Raw genomic sequence first — 11,867 nt, 5'->3', positions numbered from 1 at the left:
CCTGCCACTTTGCTGAAGGTGTTTATCAGCTGTAGGAGTTCCCTGGTAGAGATTTTGGATCACTTTTGTAGACTATCACATCATCTGCAAATGGTAAAAGTTTGACTTCTTTCTTTGCAATTTTTATCCCCTTGATCTCCTTTTCTTGTCTTATTGCTCTAGCTAGAACATCAAGTTATTAAAGAAATATGGAGAGAATGGACAGCCTTGTCGTGTTCCTCATTTTAGAGGAATAAAATTGACTTTATGTCCATTTAGTTTAATGTTGGCTGTTGGTTAGGTGTATATTGCTTTTATCATGTTTAGATAGGTTCCTGTTAATCCTGTTCTCTCCAAGATCTTTGTCATGAAAGGATACGTGATTTTGTCAAAGGTTTTTTCAGCATCTAGTGAGATGATCATGTGGTTTTTCTTTTTCAGTTTGTTTATATGGTGTATTACATTAATGGATTTTTGTATGTTGAACCATCCTTGCATGCCAGGGCTGAAGCCTACTTGATCAGAGTGGATGATTTTTCTGATGTGTTCTTGGATTCAAATTACCAATATTTTTTTTGATTTTTTTATTTGAAGTAGAAACAGGATTGTTTTATATGGCAATCCCAGTTCTCTTCTTCCTCCTGTCCTCCCTTACCCCCCAACTAAAACCCTACCTATCATATATCCTTTCTGGTCCCCCTGGATGGTGAGGCCTTCCAAACGGTGTCTTCAGAGTCTATCATATCCTTTGGAATATGGCCTAGCTCCATCCCCTTGTGTCTTAGCTCAGGGTGTATTTCTCTATGTGGAATTGGCTCCCAAAATCCACACCTATGCTAGGGATAAGTACTGAACTACTACAGGAGGTCCCGTAGATTTCCGAGCTTTCCTCAATGAAACCCATGTTCCTGGGGTCTGGATCAGTCCCATGCTGGTATCCCAGTGATCAGTCTATGGAGCAAGAGTTCCCCAATGTTCAAGTCAGCTGTTGCTGTGGGTTTCACCAGCCTGATCTGGACACCTTTGCTCTTCACTCGGCCTTCTATGCATCTGGGTTCTAGTTCAGTTCAGTGATTAGTTGTGGGTGTCTGCTTCTACTTCCACCAACTGCTGGATGAGGGCTATTGGGTGGCACATAAGTCAGTCATCAATTTCATTATCAGGGGAGGGCATTTAAGGTAGCCTCTCCTCTGTTGCTTAGATTGTTAGCTGGTATCATCTTTGTAGCTCTCCAGACATTTCCCTTGTGCCTGATTTCTCTGTAAACCAAAAATGTCTCCCTCTATTATGGTATCTCCATTCTTGTTATCTTCTATTCTTCCCCTGATTCAACCTTTCTTCTCTCTCATGTCCTCTGCATCCATCCTCTTCACCGCTTCTCATTTTCCAAGCTTGCTCCCCCATCTTTCTGTGTTCCCAATTTGCTCAGGGGATCATGAACCTCTCCCCTTCTCCAGGGGACCATGTAGGTCTCTCTTGAGGTCCTCCTTGTTTACTAGTTTCTCCGGCAGTTTGGATTTTAGGCTGGTAATCCTTACTCTATGTGTAAAATCCACATATGAATGAGTACATATCATGTTTGCCTTTTTGAGATTGGGTTGCCTTTCTTCTAGTTCCATCCATTTTCATGCAAATTTCAAGATTCCATTGTTTATTTTCTGCTGAGTAGTACTCCATTGTGTAAATGTACCACATTTTCTGTATCCATTCTTTGGTTGAGGGCCATCTAGGCTGCTTCCAGTTTCTGGCTATTACAAATAGTGCTGCTTTGAACACCATTGAACAGGTGTCCTTGTTGTATGAATGTGCTTCTTTTGGGTATATGCCTAAGAGTGGAATTGCTGGATCTTGTGGTAGACTCATTCCCATTTTCTTGAGGAATCCCCATACTGATTTCCAAAGTTGTTTTGCCAATATTTTTTTGAGTATTTTTGCATCGATATTCATGAAGGATATTGGTCTGTAATTCTATTTTTTACTTGTATCTTTGTGTGGCTTGGGTATCAAAGTAATTGGAGCCTCATAAAAAGAGTTTGGCAATGTCCCTTCTGCTTCTATTGGGTGGAACAGTTTGAGGAGTACTGGCATTATCTCTTGTTTGAATTTCTGTTAGAATTCTGCAGTGAAGCCATCTGACCCTGGGCTTTTATTGGTTGGGAGGCTTTTGATGACTGATTCTATTTTATTAAGGTTTATAGATTGATTTAAACTGCTTGTCTGTTCTTGTTTTAATTTTGGTAAGTGATATCTATCCAGAAAATTGTCCATTTCCTTTAGGTTTTCAAATTTTGTGGAGTTCAGGTTTTCAAAGTATGACCTGATGATTCTCTGGATTTCTTTCGTGTCCGTTGTTACATCCCCTTTTTCATTTCTGATTTTGTTAATTAGTGTGATCTCTCTCTTTGCCTTTCTGTTAGTTTGGATGGAGGTTTGACTATCTTGTTGACATTCTCAAAGAGCCAACTGTTTGTTTCATTGTTTCTTTGTAATATTTTCCTAGGTTCTACTTTAATATTTTCAGTCCTCAGTTTGATTATTTCCTGGTGCCTACTCCTCTGTGGTGAGTTTGCATCTTTTTGCTCTAAAGCTTTCAGTTGTCCTGTCAGTTCTCTAGTGTAACTATTCTCCAGTTTCTTCATGTGGGCACTTAGTGTTGTGAACTTTCCTCTTGGCATTGCTTCCAGAGTGTTCCATAAGTTTGGGTATGTTGTGTGTATATTCTCATTAAATTCTAGGAAGTCTTTAATTTCTTTTTTATTTCCTCCTCAACCCAGAAATGGTGCAATTGGGTGTTATTCAATTTCCATGAGTTTGTAGGTTATCTGCAATTTGTACTGCTGTTGAATTCTAGCTTTAAAGCATAGTGATCTGATAAGATACAGGGGTTATTTCAATTTTTTGTATCTGTGGATGTTTGCTTTGTTGCCAACTATGTGGTGAATTTTAGAGAAGGTTCCATATGCTGCTGAGAAGAAGGTATATTCTTTTGTGTTTGGATGGAATGTTCTATAGATATCTGTTAAACCCTGTTGGGTCATAACTTCTGTTAGATGCTTTGTTAAGTTTCTGTCTGGTGGTCCTGTCTAGTGGTGAAAGCATGGTGTTGAACTCTCCTACTATAAGTATGTGGGGTTTTATGTGTGGTTTGAGCTTTAGTAATGTTTCTTTTACAAATGTGGATGCCTTCATATTTGGGGCATAGATGTTCAGGATTGAGACTTCAACTTGATGGACTTTTCCTGTGATGAATATGAAATGCCCTTCTTCATCTCTTTTGATTGATTTTAGTTTTCAGTCTAATTTGTTAGATATTAGGATTGCTACACCAGCTTGTTTCTTGGGTCCATTTGATTGGAAAATCTTTTCCCATCCTTTTACTCTGAGGGAAATCCTGTCTTTGAGGTTGAAGTGTGTTTCTTATATACAGCAGAAGGATGGATTCTGTCTTCATATCCATTCTGTTAGCCTGTATCTTTTTATGGGCAGGTTAAAACCATGGACATTGAGGGATATTAATGTCCATTGATTATTGGTTCTTGTTTGTTTTGGATTTATTGTTGGTGGTGTCACTGTATGTGGTTTTTGCCCTCCTGTTTCTTTTTGTGTTTGGTAAATTGGATTATCTATTACCTATGGTTTTTTTAGTGTAGTTATCTTCGTTGGGTTTGAGTCCTTCCAGAACTTTCTGTAGTGCTGTATTTGTGGATATGTGTTGTTTAAGTCATGGAATATCTTGTTTTCTCCATCTATAGTGATTGAAAGCTTTGCTGTGTACAGTAGTCTGGGTTGGCATCTATGTTCCCTTAGTGTTTGTAGGATATCTATCCAGGACCTTCTGGCTTTTACAGTTTCCATTAAGAAGTCTGGTGTGATTCTGATAGGTTGCCTTTATATGTTACTTGACCTTTTTCCTTTGCTCCTCTTAATATTTTCTCTTTATTATGTAAGTTTGGTGTTTTGATAATTATGTGGTACGGGTACTTCCTTTTGTGGTCCATTCTATTTGGTGTTCTGTAAGCTTCTCGTACTTTCATAGGCATATCCTTCTGTAGGTTGGGGAAGTTTGCTTCTATGATTTTATTGAATAAGTTTTCTGTACCTTTGAGCTGTATTTCTTCACCTTCTTCTATACCTACTATTCTTAGGTTCAGCCTTTTCACAGTGTCCCATATTTCCTGGATATTTTGTGTTAGGGATTTCTTGGACTTGAGATTTTCTTTGGCTAGAGAGTCTTCAACAGCTGAGATTCTCTCTTCCATCTCTTGTATTATATTGGTTATACTCACATCTTTACTTCCTGATCATTCATCCAGCCTTTCTATTTCCAGCATCCCCTCATTCCGTGTTTTCTTTATTGTTTCTCTTTCAGGTTTCATGCCTTGAACTGTTTCCAGTGCTTCCTTCACTTGTTTGGTTGTTTTTTTTTTCTTGGCTTTCTTTAGACTCTTAAAGAGATTTGTTTATTTCTTGATTTTTTGGTTTGTCTTTTCCTCCATTTCATGTAATTTTTTCTTGTTTTTTCTTCTATTTCTTTAAGGGATTTTCTTATTTCCTCTTTAAAGTTCTCTATCATCTTCATAAGAAAAATTTTAAGGTACGTCTCTTCTTCATCCTCTGTGTTGGGCTTTTCAGATCTTGCTGGTGTGGAGTCCCTAGATTCTGGTGGTGCCATGCTGGTCTTTCTGATTGAGTATGTTCTTTTTCTGTCTTCTTCCCATCTCTTCTTCCAGTGGGTGCAGGTGGGGTCTCTCTATCTCCTGTTGTCACATGGTGTTGTGTGTGGGCCAAGACTTCAATGTCTGCATCTGGATGTTCTTGTATCTCCTGGTAGTCTCCTCACTCAGTAGAGGTGAGGCCAGTGGAGAGGGAAGGAAGAGTAAGGTGTTTCTAGACTCAGGGAGTTTCTCCCTGTCTGAGCAGGTCCATTCTATGCAGGCACAGGCTCAGTCCCAGAGAGTTCTGGAGGTGAAGGGGACATTGGGCAGGAGTAGGGCAGTAGCAGAGGGCACACTCTCCTCAGTAGGGGTCAGGCCAACAGAGGGGGAATTAAGAATGAGGTGTTTCCAGGCTCAGGGAGCTCCTCCCTGTGTGGGTAGGTCCACTCTATTCAGACACAAGCCCAGAGAGATCTAGGGTGATATGGATGAGGTGATATGGACTTTGGGCAGGAGTAGGGCAGGAGCAGACGGTACACTCACCTCAGTAGGGGTCGGGCTCTGTCTGTGACAAGCTTTTAACTTGGAAAATGTTTTGAGATTGTCCTTCCCCACTTCTTTTCATTTATTTATTTATTTATATTTAATTAATTACATTATTATTTTATTTGTTTATTTAATAACCTAATTTGCTGCTTAAAAATTCCCAGCTCTGACAACAATGCTCAAAGAGTGGGCTTGTGCAAAGGTAATCAGATGTAATGATAATATTTGGCCAGTAGGAGGTAGACATGGCCAAGGCAGGAGGGGAGCTGACACTGAGAAATCCAGGTGGAAAAGAGAGGGAAAAAACAAAGAAGAAGCCAGCAGCTCTGACTCAGCAAGCTAAGACTGAATGTGCTCCAACCATGGCAGTGATGACCAGTGGACTGCACTGGGATAAGGGGGCAGAGGTGGCCAAGGCAGCGAGAGTAGCTGCTGCCATGGTGCTGGGAAGGTAGTGGGGGACACACAGAGATGAACAGAGAGGAGCTTGAAGTTTGGGCCTCGGAAGGCAGCAATGGAAAACAATAAAAGGTAAGAAAGCAGTCGAGGAGGGGCAAAGAGGGACTGTGCTCTCTGCTGCAATCACAGTGTTGGCCACAGAGGGTGGTTTGGTGTAATCACACCAACTTTGCATGATTTAATAATGTCCTCGGTGGGCACCAGATATAGAAATTTCATTTACTGTTTATTACAAAATAAATACTGAGATAATGGCAAGCAACCATAGCACACAGACCACTCCCCAGCTCAAAAAGACTCTCAACCCCCTGGCCCTACTCTTCCTGATGCCAAGGCCCTTCTTTTTCTTGTCCCACATTTGCCACAGAATTCCATGATCTACTTCAGCCAGCTAAATGTGAACCCTGCCTCTCAAACCAACATTCTACTCCATTGGACACTGAACCACAACATAGACAAATTCCTATAATATATTTTGGATGGCAAGAACTCATCTTTTTCTTCTCATCTCTGTTTTATTTTACATAGTGATGTTTTCCTCCCTGGGCATTTAAATAATGCTTCCTTTGATTTTATATTTTGATTTTCACTTCTATCTACAATCCTTAGGTACAAAACTTCCTGCTTCATACAGTGGGTGGCATTTTATCCATCACAATCACCCATTTTGTCTCATTTAGGTATTTCAAAGACACATTGAGTTATCATTTTATTCTGTTATCATTAACCTGTTACAGGGATGGAACATGAAATTTCACCTACACAAATCTGTGTTCCTGTACTATGTTCACTAACACTTGGCTCCAGAATAAATTACCTTTTGGTAAAGAAGGAGAAACAGCTGCTAAAACATACAGGATTATAAATCCTGCTAGATTAAACCAATGTATGTATTTCAAAAATGTCCTGACTTGAAATTTTAAGTTAAAAGATATGTTACTTTAGAGAAGAGGTTAGGCTTTTATTTCCCCAAGAAGTGAGAGGGTGTGGATTCATTCCATGTTAAAGAAAATCAGGTTGGATTGAGAAAGATCCCCTGAAATCCTAATTACAAACATGAAGAAATAAGCATAAAAAACTGAGACACATGATGTATATTTTACCTTCGAGAACACATAACAAAAACCCATCTAAGGATGACTTGTGTAGAATGCACAGTCTTTATTTACATTGATGCAAATTGTGTGTCACCTTTAAAACTTTATGTATTTTTCAGAACAAGTAGACCAGACATGAATGAAAATAAATGGCCCAGTAGATCCAGCTCCTCTGTTACAGTCTCCTCAAAATTCTGCATCTAGAACAGCTTCAAAGCTGCTGGATAAGATGGTCCAGCCTCATAAAATAGCCAGTCAGGACTTAATAATAATCCTAAATTTTCTCAGGGTCTCCCAAAGATTACCAGTGCCCCCAATCAATAGGAAGCAGTCTAGGGAAAACAATGCCCACATTCCCAAATATTAGTTATGGATGTTTATTATCATTTAAGGGGGTCTGGTTATAAGGTGTTATTGGTAATGGAAAAAAAGCTGAACAAAGGAGATTAGATTCAGGGATCTCATTCTAAAAAGGAAAGGGGGGATATAGAAATGATAGGGAAAAAGGGTAGATTATCTACTTTAATCCACAAAAACAACTATTATTCTTAAATAGTTTTACATTGGTATGAATTTTGGTTTATTGGTACAACTTTGAAGTTTATTTTCTTATACTGTATGCATATTTCTACTCTTGTTAAGGTATTGTGTTTATACAGTTCATTTAAATATAATGCATAATTTTAAAATACACACTAATAGTTAGCCATCTATAGTAGTCAAGCTTATAGTCATGTTAGGTAAATTTTTCAACTCCATAAACAGATATATTAAGATAACTGGTCTTCAAATACTTGAAAGATCTATAGAATATGTCATTTAGTTTGTTTAATAACCCAAGGTTTTTCATGACAGTGAGATACATCTGCTCCTGACGGCCAATCTAATGCAAATAAGATAATGGGCATTGAAAAAACTCTATAAGGAGTTTTTATGTCAAAGTTAGCCATCTGGGCAAAGAAATTGCCCTTGCCTCAATTGCTGACAGTTACTGTACAAACTGGACCAGAAGGACCCAAGAAAGGTGACTGCCAAATTGTGCCAAGGTAGGACAGTCTTTCTTTCCACAAGAAAGTCTGTCAAATATGCTAGGATTGTAGGCCAGAGTTGGATGCCCTGACATTACAGATGAACTTTGGACAACTGTCCACACAGCCTGATGTCCCTATCATTAGGTAATATTTCATCCTTCTGGGGTCTTTGAAGGAGTTAAAGACTAAATAATTAAACTTATTTTTCCTTACTAATGATATAAAGAAAATTTGGTATAAAACTTTGCGCTCACAAAGATAGGATAGGTAATGGAGTATTTTTTCTGATTTTGCCAAATACAAAATACAAAATGCCAAATACATTACATTTACAAAATATTGTAAATGTAATGCTTACTTAACTGTTTTTGTTGTATATAATTTTACTATGTTAAAATGAAAACCTTCCTTTTTAATTAGACAAAATGGAGAAATGCTGTGGAATAATCCATTTTTTACACTGTAAATATGTATTGCTCTCATTGTTAATATAAAGCTGACTGGCCAGTACCTGGGCAGAAAAACATTTGGTGAGACAGCCTGAAACAGACAAAATGCTGGGGTGAAGAAGGCTGGAGACAAAGGAGTCACCAGCTAGATGGAGAACAAGTCAGACAAACAAAATGGGATAGAGGTAAAAGCCAAGAGCCTCAGGGTATCACATAGGTTAATAGAAACGGGTTAAGATGTAAGAGCTAGTTAGTAACAAGCCTAAGTTATTGCCTGAGCATTTATGGTTTATATTAAGTCTCTGAGTCAGTTATTTAGGAAGAGGATTCTGGTTTTCTGGGAGCAGGCAGGTGGGACAGGCAAACTCTGCCTACAGTGAAAGCTGATTTTATTATGTTGACAATGGAAACAAACATAATGGAGGAAGGAATGACAAAAATATGAACTTGAGTCCACAGAATCAAATAATGAACATAAGCAATAGTTATAGGTAAATAGTCTGCTTGGCCACAGGAAAAGAAATGCAAATTAAAATGACTTTGACATTTCATCTCACTCTAATCAGAATGGTTACCATCAGGAATACAAATGATAGTTAATGCTGGTGAGGACTGTGGAAAGGAGCCTTATACACCATTGTTGGGTTGTACATTAGTGTAGACACTGTAAAAATCAGTCTGGAGATTTTTTTAAAACAATAAAATCAAAACTACCATATAATCCAGCTGTACTGTTCCTGGGCATATACCCAAAGGACTTTAGTCCTCTTGATTGGAAGACAGCCTTACTAGAAATGAAAAAGATATAAAACTAATTTTTGGAACCTTGAGGTCACCAAAGTTCTGATTGACCAACTACATTCCACACCATCAGATGCTACCCATTTATTGTGAACTTTGAAGCATAGGAATTACACATTAACTTCTTGATTGATTTATTGTTGCATAAATGCATGAGTTCATAGGGACAGCAAATGTAAAAAAAAAAGGCTTTATTTTGCACCAAGCTATCTACAAAGCTTATTACAGTTCTTCTGCTGATGCTAGTGACAACTTACTTTAACCAAGGAAATTGTGTAAGAGTGCTGATGTGACAATAGCCATCAGATCACTATTGACAGAGCCTGAATGGACTTGATGAACTTATACTGAGATCCTTAGGTGAACTCAGTTTTTATTGATCCCAGCAAACTGGATTCCATTAAATTTGGGGGTTTTCTATATGTATTTGATGAAACAGGAATTTGAAGATCACATCACAAAATGGGTCAATTGGTAGATACATGAGTAATGAAAGTGTTCATTTGGGAACTATTAGTCACAAGAGCCAAGAGACTGTGCAAAATACTTGAATATTCTGGACAGTGACACAGAGACTCATGACAAAGCTACAACTTAAACTTTGATGTTATACTTGAAGATGCCACCTGCCAGTGTGGTGAGCTTGTGGCTGAGATGCTTAAAATATCTTTTAAAAGACTACCTTCTGTTCAAATTGCCTGGCTACACCATTGAAAAGTACAGTGAAAGACTCTTGCTCCTGTGTGCCATTGTTCTCTTAGAGCTAACAGAGCAGATGACAGTCATAAAGAAGGTTCAAAATACAATTTATGTGCTGTCTTTGGCATTTGGTTCCAATTGTTTACTGAGAAAAGGTGGAAATAATTTTAAAGTTCAAGGAATGTTTTATTATATAATATTAATGTATATTTTTAAATGAGAGGACTGGACTTTATTAAATGAATCAGGAAATATGTTGTGAGATTGTGTCTCTTGGCAGTATCAGAAGTTGCACACATAAAGTGTCACCAGCATGACCTCCTAAACATGAGATGAACAAGGATAACAACAAGAGACATGTCAAAGTGGACAGAGAAAAAGCAAAGGGGTCAAACCTACACAATGAACTGCAAGCAGCTAAGGAATGCTGAGAGAATGAGAAATTATCTTCCCCTTGGTCCCCTTGGAAGACCATAACAAATTGTCATCCCTGAAAACATACATACAAGTAACATTGTACAGATTTAGCAGGTTATGTTTATGAGTGTGAGAAAGTGACAGAGAGAGAGAGAGAGAGAGAGAGAGAGAGAGAGAGAGAGAGATCACAAATATAACATTTAGAGTCACATGTGAGAGAAAACATGTGATACTGTCTTTCTTAGATTTGTTTAAATTACCCTAATATGATTAAGTCCAATTGTGTCTATTTTGCTGATATTGACATAACTTCAGCTTTTAAGACCTGAAAAGTCCCATTGTGTATATAAACTACATTTTCTTTGTTGCCTGTGCTAAAACATAAAATGTTTCCATAACTTAGTTATAGTGAATAGGATTGAAACATTGATTGCATACATCTCTGTAATGGAATCTTCAAAGTTCATGCTCAAAAGTGGCATTGTGTATATTCCATTTTCAGCTCTGGTATATTGTTTGCTTATTTTATATATGTCTGTATGTTACATGTGGTATGTGTGTGCATGTACACAAATATATAAATACAACTTTCTGGGTCTCAGGGATGATCATGGAAGAAGGGGTAGAAAGATTGTAAGAGCCAGAGTACCAGGATGTCTGTTGTAAAACAGTCTCTCCTAGAGATGGCTGCATAAACAAGACTGGAACAATGGCGATATCAATGAACATATTAAAATGACATGGAGAAAAACTTAGAGGTCCCTATCATAGACAAAGGACTACAGGCAACAAACGACTCTTGGGAGAAGGAGAACTAGCTTCTCCCAAGAATGACCCCCTTTATTGGTTGTGCAAATTGGTGTGATCAGCTCTGAAACTATAGACACACAGAAACAAAAATATTACCTTGTTCTGTAGCAGCCTGTTCAATTTCTTTCATTGTTCTTCCTCTATCCAGAGGGGTCATGTTCTTGTTGACTCAGTGTAAGTGGGCACAGCCTGAATTGCAAGACCAATAAATGTTGGGAAATGAATGAATCCACCTATGTGTCTAAGTAGGCAGAGCTAGGCATGAGCCAGAGGATGCTTTTACTCCTTATATCCTTTTTTCTTTAAATTAGAAACAAGCTTGTTTCACATGTCAATCCCAGTTCCCTCTCCCTCACCTCCTCCCCTTCCCCCACTGACCACCTGTCTCATCCCTTTCTGCTCCCCAGGGAGGGTAAGGCCTTCCATGAGGGATCTTCAACATCTTTCAAATCATTTGGAGCAGGGCCTAGACCCTCCCTCGATGTCTAGGCTAAGAGAGTATCCCTCTATGTGGAGTGGGCTCCCAAAGTCCAATCAGGTACTAGGGATAAACACTGATCCACTATCAGAGGACCCATAGATTAACCAGACCTCCAAACTGATATCCACCTTCAGAAGGTCTGGAACAGTCCTATACTGGTTTCCCAGCTTTCAGTCTGGGATCCATGAGCTCCCCCTTGTTCAGGTCAGCTGTTTCTGTGGGTTTCTCCAGCTTTGCTCATCACTACTCGCTCTCTGCAACTGGATTCCTGAGTTCAGCTAAGTATTTAGCTGCTTCTGCTTCCTTCAGCAGTGGGCTCTAGGATGTCATATTAATTAGTCATCAATCTCATTATCAGAGAAGGGCATTTAAGGTAGCCTCTTGACTATTTCTTAGATTGCTAGTTGGGATCAACCTTGTAGATCTCTAGACATTTCCCTAGT

The sequence above is a fragment of the Cricetulus griseus genome, assembly GCF_003668045.3.
Source record: "Cricetulus griseus strain 17A/GY chromosome 1 unlocalized genomic scaffold, alternate assembly CriGri-PICRH-1.0 chr1_1, whole genome shotgun sequence".
NCBI lineage: Eukaryota > Metazoa > Chordata > Mammalia > Rodentia > Cricetidae > Cricetulus > Cricetulus griseus.
This window is presented reverse-complemented; position numbering follows the sequence as displayed.